The following is a 6,000-nucleotide window of genomic DNA, read 5'->3' on the forward strand; positions in this document are numbered from 1 at the left end:
ACAGGGTGTTTAAAAAGTGCTGCACCGACTTTAACGCCAGAATTTTAAATGGGACACCCCGTATATTTTTAGGTTCCTTGAAATAAAGCTAACTTTCAGAAGAACTACTTATCCGAATTTTGTATAGTTTAGACAGTAATTAATGTTTTGTTTTTTTAAGCAAATTTATGTTCTCGGCATACAGTGTTTTGTAATGCTGGTAATTAAGACTTTTTCATAAAATTCCTACTAAGACTTAAGAAGACTACCTTCTATTGATCGACGGTGACCGGGTATTTTAGATTAATACAGGGTGTCTCAGAGAATAAGATATATTTTTAAATTTTCAACTCGCAATATTTCAGTGTTTTAAAAGGAATACCCTGTATTTTATATAGTATTTTTAAAAAGGGCAAAAAAAGCTATTCAGCGATATGTATATATTTGACCTATATCAAAATCTAATAGTTAAAAAGATATTTAGAATTTTATTGGAGTAATATAATTTCAACTCTCTACAATAATAACGCTCTTTGGACAAATTTTGCAATTTAGTATTTCACCGTTGTTGTTGTAAGGCAGTGAAATAACAATAGTTAATATCTACTAAACTAATAATTTACATTGTCAGTTTAGTAGTTATTAATATTAATTGCATTAATTAAATTGATATCTCTCTTAAAAATGTATATAGTGGAGGAAAAAGTAGATATACGTATATTTAATTATTATAAATAAACGTCCAGCTTTGGCACTCAGAGAGTATAGAATAAAGAGTATAGCTCAGGGACTATAGAACACTGTTCTAGTGTTAAAGTCGGTGCAGTACTTTGTAAACACTTTTTCACAATTATTCATGAAACTGAAATAATTTAAAAATTCGCTTAAAACGAAAACATTTCTGCAAGAAATTTTTTTGCATATCCTGTAGATTCTGAGAAGAAGTATAGGCCCCTAATAAAATGGCCATCCTATACATAAAGGGATTCAACAAAGTACTGTGTGACAATAACCACATTTTATTATTTTTTCCAAAAGATTTTAACGTCTCATTGAAGAGATTGAAGAGAATAACAAAACAAATAATTTAAATACAACTTTCTATAAACATTGATCTTGAAAACCTATAAAAAACGATATAATTTTACAGCCAAAAACAAAAACAACAATTTGTATGTGTATTAAACTTTTATATCATTTTTGTATTTTACTTCACACAAATTATTAACATAAATATTTTTCAGATATTTAAACTATTAATTGATTAGTCGTAAAATTCAAAACTAAAAGCAACAAATATTTAAGTGTAAAAAAAACTAAAAATAAAGAATTTTCAGTCAAATTTTTATTGTTTTATATGTGTTAATTTTATTACAGGTGGCTTTCAAGAGTATTTCTATTTCTAAAAAAAAACATAAACATAAATATTGGTAATAAATTAAATCAAAATATACAGTTTAAAAATAATTAGTAAAAATAATGAATTAGATAAACCTTTGCATAGTAAATCATAGGATGATAGTCACAATAAAAGCAGATGCGAGTTACCCAATATTAATTGATACTTACATTTTTCTGTCAAAGAGCTCTGATGCTTTAGTTAAATAAACGGCACCCAAATCTTCAACTAATTTTCAGTTTGCCTGCAAACATCTAAAAAAGTATTACTATTAAAAAAATAATGTACTAATGATTCCAATTATAAATAACTTGTAATGGTATTAATGTAAGTAACATAATTATTTCAGAATTTGATTTCACAATTTTCTTAGCATTATCCCTTCCTGAATTCAATTCACATTTTTCCCTCCCAACTTAAACCAGTATTTTTATCTAAAAATTACATAAACACTTTATACAATATCAATGGTATCATTGTTGAAACTGAAATTTTAATTAAAAACAGATGATTAAAGAAACCAAAATATTATATAATTTAATTGTCTTAATTATATAATAATAATAATACAGTTTTATTAATGTGAAGTGTGTTTACGACCTCAGGCTTGCACTCCGGTAGATGCAAAACACGTGTCTTTATTACCTATGCACATTTAAGACTGAGACTTAGTGTTTTTCTTTTTGTTTATGCAATCAATTCAATCCTTTGCAAATTGATTAGCATCTTTTGACTTTTGCTTGGTAACTAAACATGGTAAATAACTACCCTAATAATTTTTTTAAAATTTTTAGCCCTATGAAAATTATTAAAATAGAGTAAACCCAATAAGAAAATTAAAAATTGATGCATGCACATAAAATTATTGAAGACTTCTATGCTTAAATAGCAATAAACTTGGGACATCTTTAATATGCAGTTGTCCCTAGAACAAAATCTTTCATCACTAAGTAATAGGGTAATCCTTTAATAGCAACAATAATTAATGCTTAAAAAAAGAGGTTAGGTACTCATATTATTTACCAACTTGTTTTTAGATCAAGAAGAACCAAACCGCCTTCAACAGAGCTTCTTGTTCATTTGAAATTTCGATATACGAGATGATGATAGGAATGTTTTGTTTTTTATGGCTCATTCTCATGTATTGAATACAACATGCTAATGAATAATGAACGAAGTATTAAATAATACAGATTTAAGCATCGGATGCGTATTACATTGGTTAAAAATGTCCAGTGTATAATTATAACACTGTATCGATACTTACTACGCATTTATGTGCATTCGTAATATAAAATGGCAATGGAAGTAAAAGTAGTCAAAATATACCTAAAAAATTATAATTTGTAAAAAGGTATATTAACTGCAAAAATCTAATATATATTCGAAGCCCTTCAAAAACGAAATTTTGAAAATTAAATATATATAAAAAAAAATAAGAATAAAAGTTTTATTTATTTTAAAACTCATGCCCCTCGAATATCTGACAGATATAAAAATTGAATATTCGCTGCATACCTGTTAAAAATATGCCAGGAATATGGCTTTTGCATATACGATATTTGGCATATTCGTGGAATATGCCAGGCATATTGCAATATGTTTCGTCAATAGGTGGCATATTCCACAGATATTGGGTGCCGTCTGGGTTACCCCACTTTTGTTAAAGTCTTTTCCAAACACCTAACTAAACCCACTTCCCTAATGTCTCTTCATAAACTGGGCCAAATTACCATCAAACACGCGTTAATCAACAAGTTTACACCTTTGCACTTACAGTGACTGAGTTCCATTCAACAGTTTAGTTTGGCCTGCCGCCCCGATTGTCGGCGACGTAATAAACTGGTGTGTACACATACATTCATTGTTGTGGCTGAGATGCTTTGCACTTTATGCACTTGTCCTCACCGGGCCCCAAGAATGTAAACAAATACCTGTCCGTGCTGAATTTACCGGAGCAATGTGACAAAAGGTCCTTCGGCACCTGCTACTGTGGGAGCGACACCGTTATGTTTGTATTACGAGAATGACGGGGTGTTAATTCGTTTTTTAGATATTAAGATGACGAAGAAGTACAGATGATGCAGTCAGCTGTTTCAAATAGTTTTCAGGATGGTCTGGCTATAATAGGCACCACAAAGGAGCAAACACTTAACCCTATTTTAAATTGTTTAAGAGAAGCACAAGCACTTTAAGATCATTGCCAATAATTATATCGTTATCATTTTATGCTCTCATAAACAATTAATCTTTTTACTGAAGCTGAATTGCCAATAAAAGAATTGATACATTTTGTGTCAGGTAAGATCGATTCTCTAAAATAAATATGCTGTATAAAGTTAGGATTTTTTTCTCTTTAGTGCAAATATTTTGGACGATACGATGTCCCAGATTACACCTTAAAGAAGGCCAGAACATGAGGATTTTTGTCACACCAAGATTTTTAGCTTTTAAAGGTCGGACAGAACAGCTTGTGGTAAATCCTGCTAGTCACTACAGTTCTATTTAATAGTCGTGTGATCAGCAAATAAAATAAATTTTCTAGAAGTATTTAGAAATGTAAGAGCATTTATAAAAATTTGGAATAATTGACCGCTGAGGAATGCCCCATTTGTTTTCTAACACATCTGAATGGCATGAACCAATGTGCCACATCCCCAAAGCCATAATAATAAAGATTACACAGGAGCATTCCATAATTAACACATTCTTTTGATAAATTAAAGAAAATTACTTCTGTAATCCCTGAATGTAAACCCTCTAAAAACTAAAAACTAGTGTCATTTGTGTTGTGATATTCTCGGAACCCAAACTGAAGTGAATTTAATAAATTATAGGTATTCAAAAAGGATATAATTCTGAACTTGACCAATCTCTCCAGAATAGTTAACAGGGCGCCACCTTGACGTATCTGATCTCTTTACGTTGTCAAGAGACGCTTGAAAAAAAATTTACTTTTAATTTCCCGCCAACTATTTGATAATCTTACTAGTGCATACAGCCAAACAATCTTTAAAAAAAGCTAATGATATAAAGGAAAATTCTCCAATTAAATCATTTAGCTCATTAAATTCTGCAGATCCTCGATGACTGAATGAATGGTTGAAATACAGTGTAGATATTTGGAAAGCAGCTTCACTAAAAGCTGTGATCTGAGTTACTTGATGACCAAAGAGTTGATCATCGTAGAAAAAGACAAAATCCCGATTTTCTTCAAGACAACAAAAAATTAGACACTAGCTAAACTCTTATAGGAAGAAAACTTAAAAGTCCCTTTAGGATTTTAGTCACAGGCACTTAATAAGTGAGAAATCGGTATTTTAGATGAATCTGCACCAATTACTTAGATGATGAATTAAAAGGGTTTTTAGGTATTTTACATGTGATAGACTTGGAACCTGGTAGCAGTAAAAATTATAAATAATCATAAAAGATTCTTCGCCTAATCTAATTTGTTTGATGATCCATTGTTAGTCAGATGAAAAACTTGCCAGGCGTTTAAAAAATAGAACTGAGATAAATGGAAGAAGAGTTCGGAAAGACTAACGGGTTATTGTTGGAAGGTATTGAAGATCAAAAAATTATTCAGGTTGTATTAAAAAAAGCATTGATTGACATTTTGTCATACAGATCAACATAAGGAATTGAATGAGGAATGAAAAAGTAGAATCGTGCGGATTTTAACTTTTCTTTTGTAGACATTAGAAAAAAGTATACTTACATTAGTGGGAAATTGGATGTAATTGTAGCAGCAGTCTCTTTACCAAACCTGTAATATCCCAAGAACCCAATGGGGGGTGTAAAGCGTTAAACTCCAATTGCGAAATTTCGGGCCCAGGACATCCGATAATGTTAGATATTATAATGGAATTTTCCTGCGCCTTCCATGGAAAATAGTACTGTAAAAGAACTTTTACTAAAAAATGATGTAGTAACTCTTAGTAGTATCAGAAATGACTTAAGGATTATCAGCCAAAACTCCCTTTAGATTGGTTAATTGCAATTGCGTTATACGACGGTTGAAAATTGGTCTCAATTTTTATAATGTGACAATTTTGATAATGACAGAAGTGGCCAATGACATACTGATTACTGTAATGATAGTCAAACCCACTTTTGATTGGTCAACTTAGATTTTGCAATAATACCGTTGAATTTGGTTTATATCCGACATCATTTCACGCCAAGACATCAGTTTTTACGTCATAATAATCTTTAAAAATGTCAACTAGTTGTTTTGTATTTATTGATTGGTGATCAAGGTGGAAATCTATACTGTACAGCGGAAATGATTGCCTCAGGAAATGAAAAAAGCCTAAGAAGGATATTTAACTTGAATGTCCCGCCATATAATTGGAATTTTGTGAAGTAAGAAATGACCCAAAGGTTCTTGTTTTGGGTGAGATTAACGTCAGTACGTCACCTATAAACCAAAAATTACGTTCAAGCTACGCCAACGTTAAGTATGTATATACATTTCTCCAAATCAAACCGATAAATGGTAATTTAATCGTTCCACGTCATTGACCGCAGAGAAACAAGTCTAGACTCCGAATACTCTAATTATGTCAAGTTCATCAGATAATGAATATTTGCAACGGCAAAGACCAATTCCGTCTGTG

At 30.8% G+C, this 6,000-nt stretch overlaps 1 long non-coding RNA gene across 2 annotated transcripts in view; it reads right to left on the reverse strand.

Annotated features, from left to right (window-relative positions):
* Window positions 1-5,203, reverse strand: part of LOC126743846 (uncharacterized) — a 39,971-nt gene extending 34,768 nt beyond the window's left edge. The window contains exons 1-2 of one of the 2 annotated variants that reach the window (XR_007663018.1): window positions 5,100-5,203; window positions 1,549-1,632 (exon numbers count right to left, since the gene is read on the reverse strand). This is a non-coding gene — a long non-coding RNA (uncharacterized LOC126743846). Of the gene's footprint in view, window positions 1-1,548; window positions 1,633-2,896; window positions 3,956-5,099 lie in introns of those variants that run through there. The other variant, XR_007663013.1, reaches the window with a different exon arrangement.
* Window positions 5,204-6,000: the final 797 nt, after the last annotated feature.

Source organism: Anthonomus grandis, chromosome 1 (genome assembly GCF_022605725.1).
Source record: "Anthonomus grandis grandis chromosome 1, icAntGran1.3, whole genome shotgun sequence".
NCBI classification, from domain to species: Eukaryota; Metazoa; Arthropoda; class Insecta; order Coleoptera; family Curculionidae; genus Anthonomus; species Anthonomus grandis.